Source organism: Schistocerca americana, chromosome 1 (genome assembly GCF_021461395.2).
Source record: "Schistocerca americana isolate TAMUIC-IGC-003095 chromosome 1, iqSchAmer2.1, whole genome shotgun sequence".
NCBI classification, from domain to species: Eukaryota; Metazoa; Arthropoda; class Insecta; order Orthoptera; family Acrididae; genus Schistocerca; species Schistocerca americana.
This window is the reverse complement of record NC_060119.1, coordinates 702,441,601-702,465,904: the sequence shown is the minus strand read 5'-3', so window position 1 is coordinate 702,465,904 and position 24,304 is coordinate 702,441,601. Positions and strand designations below refer to the sequence as shown.

Below are 24,304 nucleotides of genomic sequence, written 5' to 3'. Positions count from 1 at the left end.
GAAACGCAAAAATGTAATAACTATTTCGTTAATTAGATAAGTAGAAAAATAAACACAACTATTAATCTTACAGTTGGCTTTCTCGCCGCTAGGGGCGCTAGTGCCGTTTCAACTGTCAAACGGAACCATTTTCGCAGCAGTGAGTGTCGTGACTGTATAATGTTAAATTTTTAGACAACATAGTTGTATGGAGGTAAACAGCGATTAATTTACTTATAATCAATTATTCAACATGACAGTCACAATAGCATAACTCATTTTGCCGCCAACCGGTTTCAAGCCGTGACGGGGTCATCTTCAGGGCAATTTACACCATTTGGTCGCTGGCTCGATTCCAACCGGTCGCGGGTTGAAACCGGATGGAGGCAAAATAAATAATGCGACTGTGACTGTCATTTTGAATAACTGATTATTGTGTATAATGTTAGACTGTGCTAGAACCCTCTCTTACTCCCTTCTCAACCACTGCTTCCCTTTTCGTGCCCCTCGACTGTTATAACCGCAGTCTGGTTTCTGTCTAAGCTGTACGCAAGCTTTCTCTCCCAGCATTTTATCCCTGGTATCTTCAAAATTTCAAATAGTGTAGTCCAATCAACAATGTCAAAACTCTCTCTCTCTCTCTCTCTCTCTCTCTCTCTCTCTCTCTCTATGCGATTGCCTTTCCTAGCTTATCCTGGTAAAATAAGTGGTGAACGAAAAAAGGGAGAAATCGTACGATGGTGGAGGTCTTTAAGGCGCGGCAGTCACACGGCGTGAGCAAAACAAAATGGGGAGCCGGCGGCGCGGATGAAATACGGGCGCGCGTGAGTCGGAGGAGCAGCGCGGCCTGTTTGCGCAGCGGTGCCTTGCGCAAGGCGCCTCTCGGGGCAGCGACTTCAAAGAGCAAGCAGGGAACGGAAGGAAGGGAGGAAGGAAGGAAGGCAAGGGAACAGAGCCCGATGAGGCGTCGCGGCCGGCCAACTGCAGGCGAAAGGCAAAAGGCTGCAGCCCGCCGAGGCTTGATTTCCTTTGACGCGGCGCTCGCGTCTGAGATCGCACTAAATGAATGTGAAGCACGGGCTCATCGAAAAGTACGGCTACTCGCGAAAATAGTGCCGTGCGAGCCCAAGACGGGCTCTGAGAAGGCACGAGACACGCTACCACCACACAACGTTGCTAATGCAGTCATTATGTATCACAAAAACTTTTGTACTATAAACGAAGACATGCGCTATAAACGAAGACACGCGTCGGATTAAGCTCTACTACTAATGTGAGTAGATATTCCGGTATTCAGCCTTGTTTGCTCTTCTATGCGATTAAACTTGCCATAAATTGGATAAACACCAGACAACACATCCCAATTCTGAATTTCTATCGCCGCAAAGTCAGTCAACTTGCTTCAAAACGTGGACAGCATAGAAAAGAAAAATGTGCACGCCCCTCTTTAAATTACGCGAAATCTTGTGTAGGTATCACTGGTGCATTCTCGTCAAATGCTACGGCAGCATTCTAGTCACAAGTCGTTATAATAGCCGGCCGGGATGGACGAGCTGTTCTAGGCGCTACAGTCTGGAAAAGGCTCGCCCACTACGGTCTTTGGGCATGGATGTGTGTGACGTCCTTAGGTTAGTTAGGTTTAAGTAGTTCTAATTTCTAGGGGGCTGATGACCTTAGAAGTTAAGTCCCATAGTGATCAGAGCTATTTGAACCATTGGTTATAATAAGTCCGCGACAGTTGCCGGTAAACAGTGAATAGGACAACGACACATTTTTCAGATATTGTTCGTGTAGCATGCTCAATATACAACGCCGGTCCTGCCCAGCTGTCAGCATAAAATAAGATAGGGAGCACTCCAGAAGGTACGTTTATGACATTTTTAATCAGTGTAGTAACGTATATCGATTGAAAACTAAATTATTACCGATATTATCCGAAATCACTGGCTACCAATTTACCTACGCGTGGTTCAAATGGCTCTGAGCACTGTGGGACTTAACATCTATGGTCATCAGTCCCCTAGAATTTACAAATACTTAAACCTAACTAACCTAAGGACATCACACAACACCCAGTCATCACGAGGCAGAGAAAATCCCTGACCCCGCCGGGAATCGAACCCGGGAACCCGGGCGTGCGAAGCGAGAACGCCTACGCGTGCTTCCACTTCATATTATAGCTGACAGCATCAAATGTAATTCCGTACGCATATTTGCGTGGTGTTAGTGGACAGTCATTTTTTTACTGTGCCAATTGCCACGCGGCATATAATTATTGTTCACTAATGCACGGTATACTTCAATAGAGCCCGATGCCGACATCTGACCACGTAGCTTTGATGTACGAATATGCTACAATCGAAACTGCTCCGTTGCCGATTGGTCGACTGTGTCAAGATGACCAGGAAGCCCGGGATAAGGGCATCCTGCGTCACCAAGGCTTTTACGCGCAGATATTCCTGTGAGAAGACGACGCATGACGTATCCCATGGCCTTCTGGCAGCTTCGAAACCACTCATCTCGAAATTCCAGGAAATGGCTAGTGAAGGAGATAAACAAATATCACCTGAGGTAAAAGATCTGCTTTTCGAACCTTCTCCCAACGGGTAACCCGACAGCAACCCTTCTGACAGCAATAATGACTTGGCGAGGAATGTGTCTGCGATTTTGACTGAAAAATGTAAAATATCGAATAAAACATCTGAATAGGCTACGGACATTTCGACTTCTAATTTGTTATAAGATAGCTTAAAATGCTTTATATCCGAAGTTTTAGTCGAATCCGCTAAATTTATAATTTTAATAGAGGTATGTAATTTTAACAGAGGTACTGAATCGAGTCGGGGACAAAAGATCTTCACGGCAGAACTTGACTGACAGGCGCGACACGTTGGCAGCACGCACTGTGATGCAGGTTCAAGGAACGATTACTGTGATAATGGAGGCAAGTGCGGCGGGAGCTCGAAGTGTGACTACAGTAAGCGGTTGAGGTGCATGTAGGTTGTGGTGGTTCCGCGGTAATGCAGGTTCTTACGCAGGTTAGGATAGCATAGAGAACTGTGTCAGATCAGTCTTCGGACTGAAGAACGCAACGACCCACCGGGCAGGCTTCATTTGCTTTTTCTGTAGAATTAAACAAACTGCCATAGCACAAAGCATTGTTAAAGGCACAGGACTCGAATTCGGGGGATTGCGGTTCAAATCTCCTTCGGTCACCTCTTGGTTGCGTAGTATTTTAGTTCTCCTAAATCACGTAAGACGAACAATGGCGTAGTTTCTCCAAATATCGTCACGATCGATTTAACTTCCCATTCTCCCACAACTGAGCTCGTATTTCGTCTCTAATTCCTTTCTATAAATAGAAATTAAACATCAACCAGCCTCTTTTCTTAAAGCTTTAACTACGTACAACGGCATCTCTTGAAGCATAAATGTGTTTAATGAACTTGGTTCTTATTGTTAATTTATAATCGGAATCAAGTGTACATATACAACTGATTCATTGTCTCGGTCAATGACAGTTCACTATACCAAAAATGAGATTACAAACCTGAGTTGAATGCACACAAGGCATTCTAACGTATAATGGTCGTCACCAAAATACGAAGCTCAAGATCACACCCGCTGCGTGACGTTCAGCTTCACAGCTCTCTTGGCCCCACCCCCACCCACACACACTGTAACGGTGGAGGTGATTAGCGTCTGCTGTACGTTCAGTGTTCCCGTCTGATATCGTGTGTTCGCGTGTGATTTCAGTCTTTCGTGAGCAGGTACACTGACCTGTTTTTGTAGCGACCATAATGCACAAGCAAGGATCAACGTGTAGTGCTACACACCGTTCGGCGAGTGTAAAGGGGGACGGAACATTCGAAAACAACCTAAAATTACGATATCGAACGTACTGAAGCTGTTTTACTGATCTGGCCAGGAATAATATATACTTTGCACAAATTCATAAACAGACAGCAACACTCTGTGGTTTTTCAGAATCGACTGTGTGCCGTATAAAACAGTGCATCAACGTCGGCACAGTATCCAGATGTGAGCCGGTGCTTCGATACTCCGAGAAAGAGATATAAACTAAAATGGAAGTTTAAGGAATTGGACAATTTTACCAAAAATTTACTTTACAGAACTGTACTTGATAACTACGACAGAGGAGACCGACCAACAGCTAGAAAAATGCAGGGTTGTCTCCGTGAAAAAAATATTCATTCTGGCTCAGAGACCTCACATCTTCATCTTCTCCACGCAAATGGATTTCGATTTTGAAAGAGTAACGATGGACGAAAATTTTTAATGGTATGCAGAAATATTGCAACAGCAAGAACGAAGTTTTTGCTTACAGCGAGCTCATTGCGTGTTGAGTACAATACGCTTGCACTATACTTAAATAAAACTTGGGTTTCACAAAAACTTACGAACAAATATATATTTTGCTCCACTCGAACCGAAACTCTGCCCTGAAGTTACTTTTCTATATCATATTTCGGTTTCTGGCTGACGGAAACAGTGTTTGAGGATCGCAATAGCTGCAAATAAAAACTTTTCAGAGGGCAGTGAACGTTCTCCTGCCATCGAAACAAAAATCCTGGCGGCTTCATAAATGTATACTGTGTACCTCGTAAATAAATTACGTTCACAGGCGATCCGAGAGGTTACCAAAACTAAACTTTCCTTAACAACTTACTCGTTGAAGTTTCTACGAGGTCGAATAGAATGCAAATTCATCAGCGACGACTTTTTAGTTTCACGTCTCTTACAGTACATTATTTTTTTATCTCGATTGCCTTTATGTTTTCATGATGAAATATGTATCACAAGCACCTATTTATAAACTTCGAGAATACTCCTTTTTTTTAGTTCAAATGTGTTAGTGCTTCTGTTTTCTACCACAGGTTCAAGTAAAGAATTATTTTTCTAGAAAACATTCTGTAACTTTTTTTCGTAACGCTGGCAAGAATTTAATTTTGGATTGTACTCCATCGTACTCTAGACTAGAAGCAGAGATGTCTAATTTTTTCACAATTTTTATTGCCTTTTGAAATTATCATTAACGGGCGAAGTTGTAAGAAGATGAGATGTCGCTCGCCAGCCTAGTTTCGTGACAGCCACTGTAGTGGTCTCTGGCGCTGTATGATGGTCCGAAAGAACTCTTTTAGACGCATGGATAATGTGTGAAAACTGAGCTACCGTACTGATGTGCAAGTCCATCCCGTGCGGAAAATGTTTCTACGAAAGGGCTGGGTCGGACCAAAGCTCACATGCGTTGCTGGGGTGCCCCATAATCTGGGTACAGGAGCGGTGTTGGGACCTGTAGATTCCGGTCGAGGCAGTTGCCCTGAGGGGTCTACAGAGCGAGTCGCAAGCGACCACGGTCTGCGCAGTCAGGCATCGGAGTTCGGAAAGCAGGCCGAACATGAATGGTTGTCGATTCATGTTAGTTTGATATGAAATGGGGCAGCACGGCGACCGGACTGAATCAGAAAATCAAAGACTAACTCGAGAGGAGTTGTGGAATAGTGTGAATGCTACTGTACTGTGCACGAACTTCAGATATCGTACGCATGTTTTCTATGAACTCAGAAGTATAATAAACACAGTGCTAGTACAAAATGTTCTGATTTAAAGAGACCATTCTCATCTTTTTTGTGTTACTTGGCGTCACTTAGGCACACGGTTGGAACTTTATTACCATAATACGTGTACCTTGGGGGTAAAGTTGCCCGCCAATACTCTCAGGTTTACCAGTTCGATGGCAAACCAATAGCACAGCTAGCTGAAGAACGCAGCACTGAAGAACCAACATCAATCTAAAACCGTCGCGGGTCTTTCATTCCTACAACAATGACGTCAGTAATTACAGAGACGTGGTGTATGTTACAATCGGTTGTGTGGAACCAACGGAATCAGATAAGCCTACGTCGAGAAGTAATAAAATACCAGAGATGAGCTGTCGAGTTTGGACCTACCCACTAGCATACAGTAAATGAAGTTGACTGATGTGCTGTTGCATCAACGTGTTTACAAGGAATGGTGTATCACTCCCAGCCATACAACACGTTGTAAGAACAGTGATCATACAACTACCTTAGCCGACAGCGAAAGGAGAGGAGCGGAGCGTTACGTCTTGTGGCGGTTGGTTTCAAATCTGACAGGAATTGCTAACGTCAGTGAATGCAGGTACATCTCAAACAATCTGCTAGCGAACACTGCGAAGGGAACGGCATGAAATGGCGATCTGCATTCAGGTACCTCAAAAAAGCCTACTGCTCACGATGGTAGATACAATTGACCTTTTAGCAAGGCAAACAACACACACAGTGGACAGCAGCCGTGTAACGTGGTCCGAATTTTTCAATGTGTCTTTTGAAACGATGCAAGCCACCGAGTGCATAGAGTGAGCTGTAGACACTTGCGCCTTCCAAGGTAACAACAGCAATGTTTACAGAATTCTATGGATACGTGTCTAATTTGGCGAACACTCAGCTGCCTCGATCCGAACGGCGGGTGAAACGTAGGAAACAGTACCCCTGTAATATGGAGGGTCTACGAGGCTAATTATAAATGTTTGCCTTCAGCTGGTTATTAGCATTCTTGAACAAACTTGTGGCTTCTCTTACTCGCCGATCGAACGCCGTTATCAAGGTTAGAGGTAGTGCTTTACAATATTAGCTCGATGTCTGCTGACGGATGACCATCTTTCTGTCCAGTGAGCTTATTATTTGCCAGAAGTCTTTTTTTGTCTGTATCTGGATATATCTATACTTAACAGCCTTAAAGATGATGACAACTGGAAAGGAGTCACAGATGGCAATCTGCTGTCAGCTAATCAGCAGGTGGGGACAAAACGTGAGAGGCGCCGAGCGGCAGTCGCGGCAAGAACGGCCGCCGTGGTGCGTAGTTAATTGGATCGATGCTGCAATTGTAGGTCGTGGGCTTCGCCACTTCCTCCGGGGGTGGGGAGGGGGTGCGTGGGCGGAGGCGGGGGCGGACCACGGCCTCCAGACTCGAGTGCGCTCCTCCTCAACGGAAGCCGGATCCTCCCATTAGCCACGAATTTGGTATCCGCTCAGCCGGTGCAATTCGTCTACCAGGCTGCGGTGTGAAGGCCAATAGAATGTCTCAATCTCTCTGTGGTTCGGGCTCGTTTGTTTTCAAGCCGCGGAACAGAACGCCTCACAGCGCCCATGTCATAATTCATACAAAAATGGAGGAAAATGAAGTTTAACGTGCCGTCGCGATTAAAGGTGGCAGTTCCGATGAGATTCTACATCTACATTTACATCTACATTTATACTCCGCAAGCCACCCAACGGTGTGTGACGGAGGGCACTTTACGTGCCACTGTCATTACCTCCCTTTCCTGTTCCAGTCGCGTATGGTTCGCGGGAAGAAAGACTGCCGGAAAGCCTCCGTGCGCGCTCGAATCTCTCTAATTTTATATTCGTGATCTCCTCGGGAGGTGTAAGTAGGGGGAAGCAATATATTCGATACCTCATCCAGAAACGCACCCTCTCGAAACCTGGACAGCAAGCTACACCGCGATGCAAAGCGCCTCTCTTGCAGAGTCTGCCACTTGAGTTTGCTAAACATCTCCGTAACGCTATCACGCTTACCAAATAACCCTGTGACGAAATGCGCCGCTCTTCTTTGGATCTTCTCTATCAACCCGACCTGGTACGGATCCCACACTGATGAGCAATACTCAAGTATAGGTCGAACGAGTGTTTTGTAAGCCACCTCCTTTGTTGTTGGACTACATTTTCTAAGGACTCTCCCAATGAATCTCAACCTGGCACCCGCCTTGCCAACAATTAATTTTATATGATCATTCCACTTCAAATCGTTCCGCACGCATACTCCCAGATATTTTACAGAAGTAACTGCTACCAGTGTTTGGTCCGCTATCACATAATCATACAATAATGGATCCTTCTTTGGGGGACAGAAATTATTGTTGTCTTACTGAAAGAATCTTTGCAGTATTCGCCGAAAGTGATACAGGAAAACCGCGAACACCTAATTCGTGACGGCGCGGCGAGACGGGGTACAACGAACCAATCTCCCGAATAGGCGGCCAGTGTCCATTCCACGGCGCCGCTTCACTCTGTTTAGTCGACCACAATACTATCCCACGTAGGAGTGAAGGCGTTTCGGTCGGGTTATCGTTAAGTGTTTGTCGTGATATTTCATGAGGACACGTTGAAACACTCAATAGTATATGCAAACTGTTTTGAAATCATTCAAGTGCGATGCCCTTCCCTTAGTCACCACTGCACTTTTTTAGTGTAACGTCACTGTGTGTTTCCTATAACGGCCACGGGAGGCCAAATGAAATAATATCGTCGTCGAGTAGTGCTCCTATTAAAAAAACTCGATATGCAGTCTGAGTGTACCGGCACTTAATTAACAAAATAGTAGTTACAAGCATAAAATAATCGAAATGCTCAGTTATGTATGCTGATATACTGTTTTACGCACGCACAGGCTCTCTCTCTCTCTCTCTTTCTCTCCCCCCCCCCCCCCTCCTCCACACACACACACACACACACACACACACACACACACAAAAACACACATGCAAGTTGTGATAACCTTTCCTAAGACAATAGATAAGTGCATCGGTATTGCAGAAAATAAAAGTTCTACACAGAGTTCTTTGCGGCCCTCTCAAGCACTTTTGTGTGTTAATTGTCTCGGCTGCTAGTTCGCCGTTTCGCGGTCTCATCTGTCCTGGTCATTCAAGGTGTCGGCCAAGCAAGGCCACGAAATAAGACCACAGATACTTAATTAGTTTGTCGTATGAAGTAATCTCACGCGAAAAAATTTGACCTACACCTACTGGTATTTTTCTTCCACAATTATAGGAACATTTGCTACTTCAGTAACATAACTCAGGTTTTTTTATTTTTTTTTATTTTTTAAACGTCATTGTCGCCTTTGACTGTTGAAATCGAGGCTGCTGTCAGACAGTGAACATGTGTAGTGGTTTAACGTTATTTATGCAGAAGTTAAGTGTCACTTAAACACCAGTCAAAATGGTTCAAATGGCTCTGAGCACTATGGGACTTAACATCTATGGTCATCAGTCCCCTAGAACTTACAACTACTTAAACCTAACTAACCTAAGGACATCACACAACACCCAGCCATCACGAGGCAGAGAAAATCCCTGACCCCGCCGGGAATCGAACCCGGGAACCCGGGCGTGGGAAGTGAGAACGCTATCGCACGACCACGAGATGCGGGCAAAACACCAGTCACTCGGCCTATAGAAGTGATGACATATAAAGGGTGATGCAAAAATTATGTCTTATTGGAAAAAGAGTGTGCACCAGAAATTCATCGACGAACTTCCGCAGGTGTTAGCATGATGAAAAGCGAGGAAAAAAAGACATGAACTTTAAATGTATACCTCAAGAGCTAAGAGCACGTTATTAACTTAGACACTGTGAAATAAATCTCTTCTACTGCAAGCGATTTGCTTTCAATATATTGAGAGGTAGTAGTACGGACGAAAGCAAGAAAAACAAGTCCACTAAACATGGGCTCCTAAACGCATACCTACGATCTACGAGCACTTGTTCATCTTCACGACTGTGAAACACATATGTATGCGCTTTACAGCCCAAGTATACTACACTTATTTTCTTGTTTTGGTCCACTACCACCTTTGAAAGTTTGTAGGTATAGTTCTGGATCACCCTATTTCTCCTGTAGGACATGAGTTTTGAATCACATGTAAATGTGTCAAATATTCTTTAAAATTTTAACATGAGCTGAAGCACAAAATTTTCGCAGCATTCCGTTTGAAATCGACTAACCGACCGGATAAGTAATAGAGGACTTCACAGGTTAACAGTATGAACACTCGTACACATCGATGATGTCTTTCAAAAAAATTTATACGAGTATGAAGAGCAGACACGAAAAATTAAGCACTAGGTTTTCTCTGCATACTACAGACTGCAGCTCACTGCGCATATTAGTATCTAAACATTTCATGTGGCTTATTACAGTGGCTGACAAAAAACGTGAAACACACAGACGGGGGGGGAGCAAACGAAATGAAACTTCACGGTTTGAAGTGGCAGTCTGTTTGATGTTACCGCAATGGTTACAAAATCGAGTCAAATTTATAAAAAGCTTGTCAGTATGAGTAGTCATCGTTGTAACACTGCGCACGCTCTGGTCCGGATAAATTCCCTGATTCGGTTGAGAAGTGTGTCACAAAGCCACTGTACCATTTCCTGAGGCCAGCTGACCCCCTATTGTTGAAACGAACTCTTGATACCCTGGATACCGGCACTGGGACGGAGCTGACGTCCGAGATGTTCTGTCGGGGACAGGTCTGAGGATATCGCTGGCCACGGGAGCACATCATCATCATGTACACGGTTCGTAGGGACACGTGTCACAGCGGACGATGATTGTCCTCTTGAAAACTGGCACAACGATACCGCTGCATGAACGGTAAACATACTATCGTGACGTCAGAGTTCCTCAGCCACTAGCAACCATGACCTGAAGTAACAGCCGATGGCTACCCACACCACGACGCTAGGAGTACCCCTGCTGTGCCTTTCCGAAACACTGGAAAAATGGGACCCCTCACCATGTCGTCTGATACGACAGAACGATGGTCATTCCGGGTAGTGCTGAACCGCGATTCATCGCTAAACACAATGCGACGCCATTCGCCTGACGTACATGTTTCACGCTCACGACACGACTCCCAACGCAGCTGTTTGCGTTGTTGTTACCGGCGGTCTACGCATGGGACGCCAATTCCCTGGTCTGGCTGCTGCTAGTCTCCGGCACAAAATGTTGCCGGGAGTCACTTCTTCTCGGATGGCAGGCGTAGATGCGGAGGGATTACGAGGTGCTTTTTGTACAACGCGGCAGTCCTCGCTTGGAGCTGTCAGACGTGGTCGAATGGGAACTTGACGACGAGTATGCCTGCCCTCACGTTGTCATGCAGTCCGACATGCAGTGCGACATCCAAATCCCCACAACTCTAGATATTGTAAGATTCCACCAGTCGGTCGAAAAGAGACCCACAATGAGGTCCGTTCCAAACTCTGTCAGATGCTACGCACATCAAAACGAGTTTTGCATCACCCCGGTTCCCAGAACTCCTGAAGATAGACGTTGACTGTGGATATTGTATCACAGTCACAGCCCCTTTGACTGTTCAGAGATGTCACTACACCCGCCCATAGATATAAACAACCATGCATGAGCAGCGCTTGTTAGACGGATGGGGTCCGACAGCTGACTAGTTCCAGTCATTCCACCAGGAAGGACGTACACGGCTCGTGTTGTCTGTAGTTCAGCCATGCCTAGGCGGTCAATACAGCGGTTCGATCGCGTCCGCATTGATACTTTGTGCCAGGAAAGGCTCTCAACAATGGAAATGTCCAGGCGTCTCGGAGTCAACCAAAGCGATGTTCTTCGGACATGGAGGAGATACAGAGAGACAGGAACTGTCGATGACATGCGTCACTCAGGCCGCTCGGAGGAATCCTGACAGCAATGCCACCATGTTGAATAATGCTTTTCGTGCAGCCACAGGACGTCGTATTACGACTCGAACTGTGCGCAGAAGGCTGCATGATGCGCAACTTCACTCCCGACGTCCATGGCGAGGTAATTCTTCGCAACCACAACACGGTGCAACGCGGTACAGATGGGCCCAACAAAATGCCGAATGGACCGCTCAGGATTGGCAGCACATTCTTTTCATCAATGAGTGTCGCATATGCCTTCAACCAGCCAATCATCGGAGACATGTTTGGAGGCAACCCGGTCAGGCTGAAAGCCTTAGACACACTTCTAAGGCGGAGGTTCCCTGCTGTTTTTCGGTGGCATTCTGTGGGGCCGACGTACGCCGATAGTGATCGTGGAAGGCGCCGTAACGGCTGTACGATACATGAATGCCATCCTCCGACCGATAGTGCAACCATATCGGCAGCGTATTGGCGAGGCATTCGTCTTCATGGACGACAATTCGCACCCCCATGGTGCACATCTTCTGAATGACTTCCTTCAGGATAACAACATCGCTCGACTAGAGTGGCCAGCATGTTGTCCAGACATGATCCCTATCGAACATGCCTGGGATAGATTGAAAAGGGCTGATTATGGACAACGTGACCCGCCAACCACTCTGAGGGATCTACACCGGGCCAAAGCTGAAGAGTGGGACAATCTGGACCAACAGTGCCTTGATGAACTTGTGGGTAGTATGCCACGACGAATACAGGCATCAATGCAAGAGGACGTGCTACTGGGTATTATAGGTACCGGTGTGTACAGCAATCTGGACCATCACCTGTGAGGGTCTCGCTGTATGGTGATACAATGTGTGGTTTATATGAGCAATAAAAAGGGCGGAAATGGTGTTTATGATTATCTCTATTCCAATTTTCTGTACAGGTTCAGGAACTCTCGGAATCGAGGTGATGCAAAACTTTTTTTTTTTAATGCGTGTAGTAACGGTGACTCACACCAGTAGGCGGCATCTCCGTGTCCATCACAGCGATCACTCAGCATCTGACGCTGATTACGCCTCTTATACACTGTGTTCGGAAATTCCCGTTACAAACATCTGGGACTTGTAGAGTGGAGTCGGTAGATAATATTTTGAACAAGAATCAACGTACTGTTACCGTTCTACGACGATTTCAGTTCAGGAGTTTGTGTGATATCCTTAGTTAGGTTTAATTAGTTCTAAGTTCTAGGCGACTGATGACCTCAGAAGTTAAGTCGCATAGTGCTCAGAGCCATTTGAACCAACTCTGAGATTTTGTTTTTATTTCTCCGCAACGTGGACGCGTTACACAAGTAAATTGAAAGTGTCGTAGAACGAACATGGATTTCTGTCCAAAATACTATGCACTTATTCCTCTCTACAGCTCCTATGAGTTTGTAACGGAAATTTCGAACACACTATACTTTTTGCCAGCCCTGCTAAAAACACAAAAGATACTAATGCACTCTGGCTGTTCTACCTGTCACAGAGAATTGCACGTGTATTCATCCCCATACGCATCGAAGCTGCGTACGTGTACGAAAAAATGTTCAAATGTGTGTGAAATCTTATGGGACTTAACTGCTAAGGTTATCAGTCCCTAAGCTTACACACTACTTAACCTAAATTATCCTAAGGACAAACACACACACACCCATGCCCGAGGGAGGACTCGAACCTCCGCCGGGACCAGCCGACGTGTACGAAGTTACATTGACAATCAACCATGTTTCTAGCTGCTTCACCTTTTTTTTATCAAATATACTATATAAATCAAATATGATGCATAAAATATTTCTATTAAAATCTGCATTACATATGAGTGCATCGGCCAGCTAATTATAACGGTGAATTAGTATAAGTTCAAATGCGCTTTTATTCTTTAGCTGAATATTTTTGGATTCCGGTGAAATAAGAAGTGTTCCATTTCTACCGTAGGAAACTAGTACACACTGGTGACTTCGTTAAAAAGTGCGGGGTTGTGAGAAATGCTATCGAGTTGCTAATTGCATTACAATGCTATTATCTATACACGAAGAATGAAGTCATCTTCTGTCTGCGAGAGACTTGTACCTCGCGCCAGTTAAAACTCGTTGGAATGCAGCCTGGCAAGGCATGAGTGGAAATGAGGCCACTCGCGTTCTCAGGGCCACAAAGGCGCTGCCAGCTGTGGTTATTGTAAGATGTGACACTTGTTTATGTTATGTTTACTGAGAATTCAGCAATGGGTGCGCATAGGGTTTGCCGTTACGTACTAACGTTTCTGATCGTATCGTCAAAATTCATGTACGACACGGGGGTACCTTGTTACCATACAGTAAGACTGCAAGTACAAACAACAAATTGCAACGCTACTTGATCTTAATGAGCTTTTCTTTCCATAGAGTCTTACTATCATATCGGCGTGTTCTTCCACGGGAGGGATTTCTTTACGATCTCAGTAATATATGTGGCAGAAACCTCACTTCTGTTTCCGCAACATCCAGCCCCTTCGACGATCAATTCTGAAAAAAGGAAACAGGCAAAAACGTAGGCGAAGCAAAGCAGGAAATGCAATGCCTAACTTGGAAGAGACACATCGCCAGTCGAATATAAGTATGAACAACTTCAAAATGGGAACAGTTATCCTCGTCATAATTTGTGCAGTAAGACTGACTGGTAAACATTTTTTTCTCACTAAGAGAAACAACGTTATCAGCAAAAATATACAGATACAGACGTCTAAATATTTTCTTTGAAACATGTGTGGGCAGTTCTGAAGTTACCAATATTGTACTCGCAACAGTCCCGTAATTTTCAATCCCTGCATGAACTGCTTCAACGGAATTTCTTATTTCATTTACTCCGCAATTCCATGTAATGTTAATTTACACTTCATCTCTACTCCATCCCTAACGTCGAATCTGAAAGCGTGTTCAGTATTGCCGAAGCAGCTATTAACCAGACTCTCGTGGATGACTAGCCTACTACTGCGATTTAGCGGTTTCTCAATCCCAGCTTCCCTGCCTCGCGTTCTTTCAGATTAGTGAATGCAATTTGTAGTGGCAACTTGAGGGCAACCGGCATTTCCTTCACTTTTAGATTCTGTTTCATTATAACTGTTTAATAAACAGTTGTTTAGCCAGAATGAGAGATACTTGAATGGGCATGTATTATATATTTACAACGTACTTTTTACAAAATATTATCACCTTTGCAGCATCATTAATTTAGGAACAGAGAGACGAATTCACGAAATCTCTTCATCTGGAAATAACATGTACTGCGCATTATTTACTTCCTTTAACCTCACAATTAAGACTGAACCTCTCTTTTTAATTGATTTTCTTTTGCATCATCGTAGTAATGCAAAAAAAAAAAAAAAAACGATAATAGCAATAGCCGATGAGTGAGCGAAATGGAAGAGTATGTGCATGTGTCACATTAGTCCCAGAAAAGTACGTATTTTAGTTCTGATCCTTCTCTCGCATGCAGAGAAGTATCGCCATACACAGCTTCCACAACTTTTAATACCTCCTCGTTTTTTTGTCTCACATTCAACGTCCACTGTCTGTTGTATTCGAAACACGCATGCGCTAAATTCCCAAAAGTGAGGATACTGAATATCATGTGAAGTATTCCGAACTAAAAGTATAGGAGATGTTCAAACTCAGAGCGATGTTTCTAAACGAAAGTATTCGACTGAAAAATATGACATTCCTGCTTCTTTATACTCTTATTTCGGTTTCATGGTACGTTGCTCTGTTTTTTCTCTTTTACCTGTTCAACTGCAGCTCTAGAATTCCCTTTATCGAAAAATCCACGCAAATAACGAATCATGAGGCGTCATATTTGATTTTTAATTTTCTTGACTCGCAGAACATAGTCTATTTGGGGTGTATTTTGCCTTTTTTAGGAGCCGTCTGAATTGGGAAAGTTATTACGAATGTAATTATCTGCCCATTTTTCGTAAGGCATGTGACATACGGAAGATTAATACACTCCTGGAAATGGAAAAAAGAACACATTGACACCGGTGTGTCAGACCCACCATACTTGCTCCGGACACTGCGAGAGGGCTGTACAAGCAATGATCACACGCACGGCACAGCGGACACACCAGGAACCGCGGTGTTGGCCGTCGAATGGCGCTAGCTGCGCAGCATTTGTGCACCGCCGCCGTCAGTGTCAGCCAGTTTGCCGTGGCATACGGAGCTCCATCGCAGTCTTTAACACTGGTAGCATGCCACGACAGCGTGGACGTGAACCGTATGAGCAGTTGACGGACTTTGAGCCAGGGCGTATAGTGGGCATGCGGGAGGCCGGGTGACGTACCGCCGAATTGCTCAACACGTGGGGCGTGAGGTCTCCACAGTACATCGAAGTTGTCGCCAGTGGTCGGCGGAAGGTGCACGTGCCCGTCGACCTGGGACCGGACCGCAGCGACGCACGGATGCACGCCAAGACCGTAGGATCCTACGCAGTGCCGTAGGGGACCGCACCGCCACTTCCCAGCAAATTAGGGACACTGTTGCTCCTGGGGTATCGGCGAGGACCATTCGCAACCGTCTCCATGAAGCTGGGCTACGGTCCCGCATACCGTTAGGCCGTCTTCCGCTCACGCCCCAACATCGTGCAGCCCGCCTCCAGTGGAGTCGCGACAGGCGTGAATGGAGGGACGAATGGAGACGTGTCGTCTTCAGCGATGAGAGTCGCTTCTGCCTTGGTGCCAATGATGGTCGTATGCGTGTTTGGCGCCGTGCAGGTGAGCGCCACAATCAGGACTGCATACGACCGAGGCACACAGGGCCAACACCCGGCATCATGGTGTGGGGAGCGATCTCCTACACTGGCCGTACACCACTGGTGATCGTCGAGGGGACACTGAATAGTGCACGGTACATCCAAACCGTCATCGAACCCATCGTTCTACCATTCCTAGACCAGCAAGGGAACTTGCTGTTACAACAGGACAATGCACGTCCGCATGTATCCCGTGCCACCCAATGTGCTCTAGAAGGTGTAAGTCAACTACTCTGGCCAGCAAGATCTCCGGATCTGTCCCCCATTGAGCATGTTTGGGACTGGATGAAGCGTCGTCTCACGCGGTCTGCACGTCCAGCACAAACGCTGGTCCAACTGAGGCGCCAGGTGGAAATGGCATGGCAAGCCGTTCCACAGGACTACATCCAGCATCTCTACGATCGTCTCCATGGGAGAACAGCAGCCTGCATTGCTGCGAAAGGTGGATATACACTGTACTAGTGCCGACATTGTGCATGCTCTGTTGCCTGTGTCTATGTGCCTGTGGTTCTGTCAGTGTGATCATGTGATGTATCTGACCCCAGGAATGTGTCAATAAAGTTTCCCCCTCCGGGGACAATGAATTCACGGTGTTCTTATTTCAATTTCCAGGAGTGTATTATCTTCTCGTTACAAACCATAATAGAACATTTATTATCGGTATTTTATAAACATTTATATTTGTTTCGTGTAGTGTGCGAAGCAGTTTTGTAAAGAGCCATATCGCCGTGCATTAGACGACGCTCATTCCATTTTACTTTACTGTGTGACTGTTCTGGTGCGTTAATTCGCACACCCGGCAACATTTCCGATTCAGATACGATTTAGGCATTTTGAACGAATTAGTTGCGTGCCTTTGGCTGTGTATAAAAGAAAGGCAGAAGAGAGACGGAAACACGTGTTTAAAAAAAGAATTCAGGTGAGATGACAGAGTGGAAAAATTTGTAATGCAGAAAGCTAGCGAGTGCACGCAATACCTCCAGAACTAGTTACCACAAAGTTTGAGGGAAGACGTAGGTCGAAGTTCGTACATTGTCCAAGTCCCAAAGTACTTCCAGTGCTGAACAATGAGAGGCGTGAGGAGGCACGAATGTAGTAGGCGTCACCGCAAGTGGCTAGCCACTTTAACCTATGCCACCATCTACTGCCGCTTTTATCGCGGTATTGCGCAGTATTTGACAGACAGGCTGGTTTCCGTAAATTACTACAGGAGAATGGTTCACAGTTTTATTGAAAGGCTAATATCGAGTCGGTTCCCATTATTGCCTTGTCCGGCAGATTGTTGCATCTCTAATGACCTCAACGGTACATTGAAATCTAGCTTCGCTTCGTCTCTTTATTCTTATTTTCGCGTTCGTTCTCCCACTAACTGCACCTGAAGATGATTGATGGCGATTTTTCAGTCAGCCCTGGAAATTTGTATTGCAATGTGACTGAAAAAATATTATTTCAGCGTCGTTGGTGTTGACTCGGGTTCAAATGTTAATTAATTATCCGATTAGAAGTTCTATATCCACAGGAAAGAAAAGAGATATCTGTACCAGTTTAATTGTATATTTTATATTTTCTTTTCACATTCTGTGTGTCCAAGGTATGAGGCTGTAACATCTTGTGTGTGTGTGTGTGTGTGTGTGTGTGTGTGTGAGAGAGAGAGAGAGAGAGAGAGAGAGAGAGAGAGAGAGAAGAGATAACAGTGAGGCGTTGCATTAGTTATACTGATGCAGCAAGTAAGCCGTTTAGTTAAGGTACTTACGACGTTGTTCTGAACTAGCATGGCGACAGTATGTGCCAAGCTGTTTCCGGAAATCGAAGCGCCATGCTAATTTTTTTTAATGAAAGTGTGAGTAATTTGTAAGGCCGTCCATAATCAGTGAATCGTTTAACTTAAAAGATTTACCAATAATTACACTATCAAACATAAATTCAAAGTAAAAATAAAATTCCTACAGAGTAAAAAGAAACAATACAGAACAGGGGCCTCTGCCACTGCGACATAAACGGAGGAGTATGAAGGCGAACAGGCAGTGAGCTAAGAGAGCATTGTGTTTCCAAATTCACAGTGCCTGAGGGACATTTTACACACAGATGAGTTTTTCCGTTTGTTTCCAGATACGTTACTACAAGACACACCGCGATAGTTCTAATAAATCATGATACTGCCAGCGATTTCGCTTTGATATATATTTCGCGATATAATACGGCTACAATTATTCTGATTTAATCAGAATGTGGTCGAAAAATACTGCAAAAAATAAATAAATGCACTCGTAATGTGACACTACACTAAAGAAAACTTGTTTACAATCATTTTTCCTTTATTTTTGCACAGTTTGAGACTGTTTTAATGTTTCAAAATAAGGTCCTAGACTTCTGTTTTTACTTAACCGCCTACTTTTTGGAGCATTTTGTACATGTATCGCACAACACTAGTACGACGTTATGAAATTCAGAACTATTACATTATACACGCAGCTATTTTTGGTAAGGTTAATTTGCAGTTTTAACATATATTTGAGGACAGCCGTCTAACCGTCGAAGATATCAACGTTTTTTGTCATAGAGTGCGGTTGCAAAAAAGAGAATAATAGAGAGATGCTTGCGGATATTGTCGGTTATTATCTCTGTGTTACTAAGGAGCACATCGTCCATAAGAAATGTTTCGAACGCTGTTCTTCCGAAAAGGCAGAGCAAAATTGTCATGAGCAGCACAGTTTTAGTTCTTATCGTGTAATACATAACACATTTAGAAACTTAATCGATTATTTCCATGTTCCTCGAAGAATTTGTAGAAGCTTTAGGTACTAAGTTGCAACATCACTTTTTTTCTTCTGTCGATGTGTGTACATCTTGTAAAAGGAGTGGACCAGTATTAGGATCCTCAACGACTTAAAATATCAGACAGAGCGTTTTGGGCGCTTCATATAATCTGGAAGAATTCGTGACCAATCGTGGCTAACAGTGAAATCTGCGGAGGATTACTCAAAGCATATATTCCCGGTCTACCGGTCTCATTAGATTAGAAAAGGAGCAATATAATTTCGGGTGTTCACTCTTCTTCACAAGATACCGAAATTATTTCGGCAAACGTCCGGAACGGGTACTCGGAGATGGAAAAGATACGTCGTGGCAGTAGCGTTTTCACTCTCAAAAAGGGCAGCAGAGATGTGATTTGCAAGCACTTTATGAATGCACATAGATTCTACCGTTTGATAAAACTACTTGGCTTCTTTATGTTCTCTAAAGTAGTCGGAAACACTCTGGAAATGTTTTTGATTTCTCTACTGACTGAAAATAAACTTTCGTTTTCTAGGGAAAGGGTGTTCAGTGATGCAAAGCTACTTATCTTGCTACTTGCGTAATGGCATGCCGTGCACTGCCGGCGATATACATGCTTCCATATCGAACTACAATACGCATTCTGAGCTGACTTCTACGATAAAAACGAGCATCTACAGAAGAGTGCGGCGCCCTCACCGTGCAGAGAGCTGAGTCGAGTTTGTTGCGGCGGTCAGGGGTGAGCCTTCAGACGTCTGTCAGTTCGGCCGGTGGCTGGTAGAGCACAGTGGTCGGTACCTGCTGTCGGTATGCGCTTCAGAGGCGGCCGCTGCTGCGGGTGCGGCGGTGTTGTGGCATGACGCGCGGCGCGCTGAGGTGGCGGGCGACTCTCTGAGGACTGGCCCGGACCCAGGCAGCGCGCGCCGCCCGGCGCCGAGTGGTCGGCTGGGGGGGGAGCGGGGTGCCGGTGGACCGGGAGGGGGAGGGGGTGCGTGACCGGGCGTGCGCGCCACGCTGCGGACATACGCCGCCGGAGCTCTGCCTACCTGTTAGCCAGCGAGCAGCTCGCCCTTCATCAAGCGCCCCGCAGCATCCCTCTACTTCTCTACTGCACAACTGCGTAGCATCGGAGATCGCATGCCACGGTCACATTTATTAAGAATAAAGAGAGCGAACGTGAGATTACTGTTCCGACCCGTCGGTACCCTCCAGCAGGTCACTGTACACTACACCTTCACATTCCAAACCACTATGAAGCGCATAACAGATGGTACCTCCCACGTTACCATGTATTAGCATATCTTTCCGTTTCATTCGCGTATGGAGATGGGGACAATGGTTACCTGAATGCCTCTCTGGCGCTGTTGTAATTAGTATTCACTATATACAGTGGGCTGACAAAACTCATCGGATACCGCCCAATATCATGTCTCACCTGCTTTTGCCCGGGGCTCGACGTGGCAGGGACTCTCCAGAAAAAATACTCAGCCATGTTGCCTCTAAAGCTCTCCATGACAGCGAACGTTGCCAGTGCACGATAACTAGACAGGTCCCGTGGGATTTATACCGGGCGATCTGGCAAATCATTGACTAAAATTATCCAAAAACTTCTTCACATCCATCGCTAACAACTGTGGCCCAGTGATGTTGCGTATTGCCATTCATAAAAATTCCATCGTTGTTTGAGAACATGACGTCCATCAATAGCTGCAATTGGACTCCACGTAGGCGGCGGCGTAAAGGATCCAGTCCATTCTATGTGAACACAGCCCACACCATTGGGAAGCCACCATCACCTTCCACAGTGCCTCGCTGACAAAAAATGGTTCAAATGGCTCTGAGCACTATGGGACTTAACATCTGAGGTCATCAGTCCCCTAGAACTTAGAACGACTTAAACCTAACTAACCTAAGGACACAACACACATCCATGCCCGTGGCAGGATTCGAACCTGCGGCCGCAGCAGCCGCACGGTTCCAGACCGAAGCGCCTAGAACCGCTCGGCCAGCCACGCTGACAACTTGGGTACATGGCTACGAGAGGTCTGCATCACACTCGAACCTTACTATCAACTCTTACAAACTCAAATCGGAACTCTTCTGACCGGGTCACGGTTTTCTAGCCGTTTAGGGTCCAACCGATATGATCACGAGCCCAGGAGAAACGCTGAAAGAGACGTCGCGCTGTTAGCAAAGGCTCTCGCATCGGTCTTCTGCTGCCACAGTCCAGTAACGCCAAATTTCGCCGCAATATCCTAACCGATACGTTCGACGTGCGGCCCACTTTGATTTCTACGCTTCTTTCACACAGTGTTGCTTGTCAGTAGTGACCGCTCTAAGCAGACGCCGCTGCTCTCGGTCGTTAAATGAAGGCCGTCGGTCACTGTGTTGTTCGTGGTGAGAAGTAATGCCAGAAATGTGGTATTCTCGGCACACTCTTGATCTGTGGATCTGGCAATAATGAATTCCCTAACTATTTCGGAAATGGTATGTCCCATGCGCCTAGCTCCAATTACTGTTCAACGTTGAAGTCTGTTAATTCCCGTCGTTTCGCCAAGATCACGTCCGACGCTTTTTCACATGAATCAAAGAAGAACAAATGACAGCTCCGCCAATGCACTGCCCTTTTATATCTTGTGAATGCCCTGTGTACATGTGCATATCGCTGTCCCATCACTTGTCACCTCATTGTATAGGTAGTTGTAGAATATTCATGGACTTCTCACTTAACACTGTTTCCTGAAACTTTGTCAGTACCGTTTCGCGATAAACGCTGGCAGTTCAGATTCCTGGACCTCTTGGTGACGTTCTCCCGTGGGTTAAACGAACGTGTGGTATTTAAGAATGAAGTTTCACTCTGCAGCGAAGTTTGCGCTGACTTGAATCTTGCTGGGAAATTAAAACTGTGTGCTGGACAGGTTCTCGAAGCTGGGACCTTTGCTTTTCGCATGCTCACCAACTCAATATCCTTCCTTCCGTGAGTGCTAGCCCTACAAGCTACGTATGAGAACTCATTTGAAGATCTCAAGGTAGAATTATGAGTTACTGGCGAGGGAAAATCTGTGACGGTCCGTCTCGTTGAATCGTGCTTCGGTTTCTTAGGTGAGCACTTACCCATGAAAGGTAAAGGTCCCAGGTTCGACTGCCGGTTCGGCAAACAATTTTAATCCACCAGGAAGTTTCAAACCCGCGACCAATCGTGCCCACTTTTTTTCATACACGTTCAAAATCCCCCGTTAGTCCTGTTCGTTATCGGTCTCACAAACTTGAGCTATCTTCTGGAAGTGTCCCAAGAGTGTTTTCTAAACCATCCCTTTTGTAGACTCAATGCATTTTCCATTATCCCAGCAATGAACCAAAGTCTATCAACTAATGTACCTACAGGTAAATCTATTTCATATCCCTACAAATTGTTATGGTCAGGTATTTGTATCAATTGACTGATTACGATTGTCACTCGCTGATATTATAGTCGTAGGATATCACTTTTTTGTGTTTTAGGATGTGCACAGTTTTATACTTCTGCACGTTTAAAGCAGTACCGGAAATTTGCACAATTTTGAAATCAATTCTAGACCTGAAAGGATATTGACTTTAAGAGAATTGATTGGAATAGTAGTCAGCAATTCAAACAGCTCCATGGCGGTCCATGTTCGCAACGCACAAAGCCTCTCTGGTCTTTTGGCTGTCGGCCAAATGCCATTCTAATTACGAAAAGACTAAACATAGAAATCTAATTCACTTTTTTAAGCGAAGAAGCTGAAGTGATATTTCATGTAGACATGTTTTCGTATAAAACATTCTCTGTTTTTCTTTCGTCAAATAGGGTAACATAACTGAAGGAGGATGGTGGTTATTGTCGAAAACTTGAGATTTTACCCAGTCTGGAGACGCCAAGAAAACCAATAAGGTTTAATTATTGTCGTAGCCAGAAACTTCGTCCTCAGTTATGTTACTATTGCCAAGAATGACCATTGATTTCCTTCATAACTGTGCAATCAAACGGAGACGTGATCTTACTTCGGTTGTTCCAACAATTACTCCTACGTAATGAGGTACTATTAAATTTATATATACAGGTGTCATGGAAGCTACTTTTTATCTGCATTAAAATAGATATATTTACTTCTTTCCGCATTGAGCACAAGCTAGAGTTGTTTTTTCAATCATCGCTTAAAGATTTTACTAAGATTTTTAAGTTTATAATGAAGCCAAAGAGCCAAAAAAAGCGGTAGCTATACTCGTGTATAGTAGTGATCAATCAACAGGTCCCGAAATGGATAAATTCAGTGGTAAATTTTAACGATTCTCATGTTCACGTGGCTTTGAGGAACAAGTGTACTAGTGTACCGCTCTCATATGGCGGGTCTTTAGACGTTAATTGGAAATTTTTGGTAAGGACTATGGGACCAAACTGCTGAGGTCAGCCGGGCGCGGTGGCCGTGCGGTTCTGGGCGCTTCAGTCCGGAACCGCGTGACTGCTACGGTCGCAGGTTCGAATCCTGCCTCGGGCGTGGATGTGTGTGATGTCCTTAGGTTAGTTAGGTTTAAGTAGTTCTAAGTTCTAGGGGACTGATGACCTAAGATGTTAAGTCCCATAGTGCTCATCGGTCCGTGGCTTGCACACTAATTAAACTAAATTCAACTAACTTACGCTAAGGACAACACACACACACACACACACACACACACACACACACACACACACACACACACACACCCATGCCCGAGGGAGGACTCGAACCTCCGACGGGGGGAGCCGCACGAACCGTGACAAGATGCCTCATACCGCACGGCTACACCCCGCGGCCTTTAGACGTTAATAACCACCATAAATTTACATATACTTAGCGAGATTTCACACCCTATAATAATGCAAGTGTATCGTTTACGATTTACGAGAATGGATCAGAGATAATCCCAAAATAGTTCTGAATGACAAGTGTATCTATACCGCGGATCTTATTCGTACCTAAAGGAAGAAAGATTTAGGTCCTCAGAACACAAGCTCGGACTGAGGAGTAATGGGTGCAAATGCTTCGAGGATTACAGCAGAACAAGTTAGACGCAGATTACTTCCTAAACCATTATTTCCAATCGATATCAATCGTTCTATTAAAGATCTCTATATCTGCACGCACGGGTGACGTTAGAACGGAATGCAACAAACTTTTTTTCTGAAAGCAGGTTGGTTTTATTCAGGATTTCAATACACCATACTATTTCCCATTC

General features: G+C 45.1%; 1 protein-coding gene across 2 annotated transcripts in view; it reads right to left on the bottom strand.

The window, feature by feature from the left end:
• The window catches only part of LOC124609585 (neuronal calcium sensor 2), a 454,649-nt gene that overhangs the window by 336,338 nt on the left and 94,007 nt on the right, over positions 1 to 24,304 (bottom strand). Inside the window, exon 1 of one of the 2 annotated variants that reach the window (XM_047140086.1) lies at positions 19,772 to 19,956. The exons of the other annotated variant lie outside the window; for it this stretch is intronic. The gene's annotated coding sequence lies outside the window, so the exon portion shown is untranslated. Of the gene's footprint in view, positions 1 to 19,771; positions 19,957 to 24,304 lie in introns of those variants that run through there. 2 annotated transcript variants of the gene reach the window in all.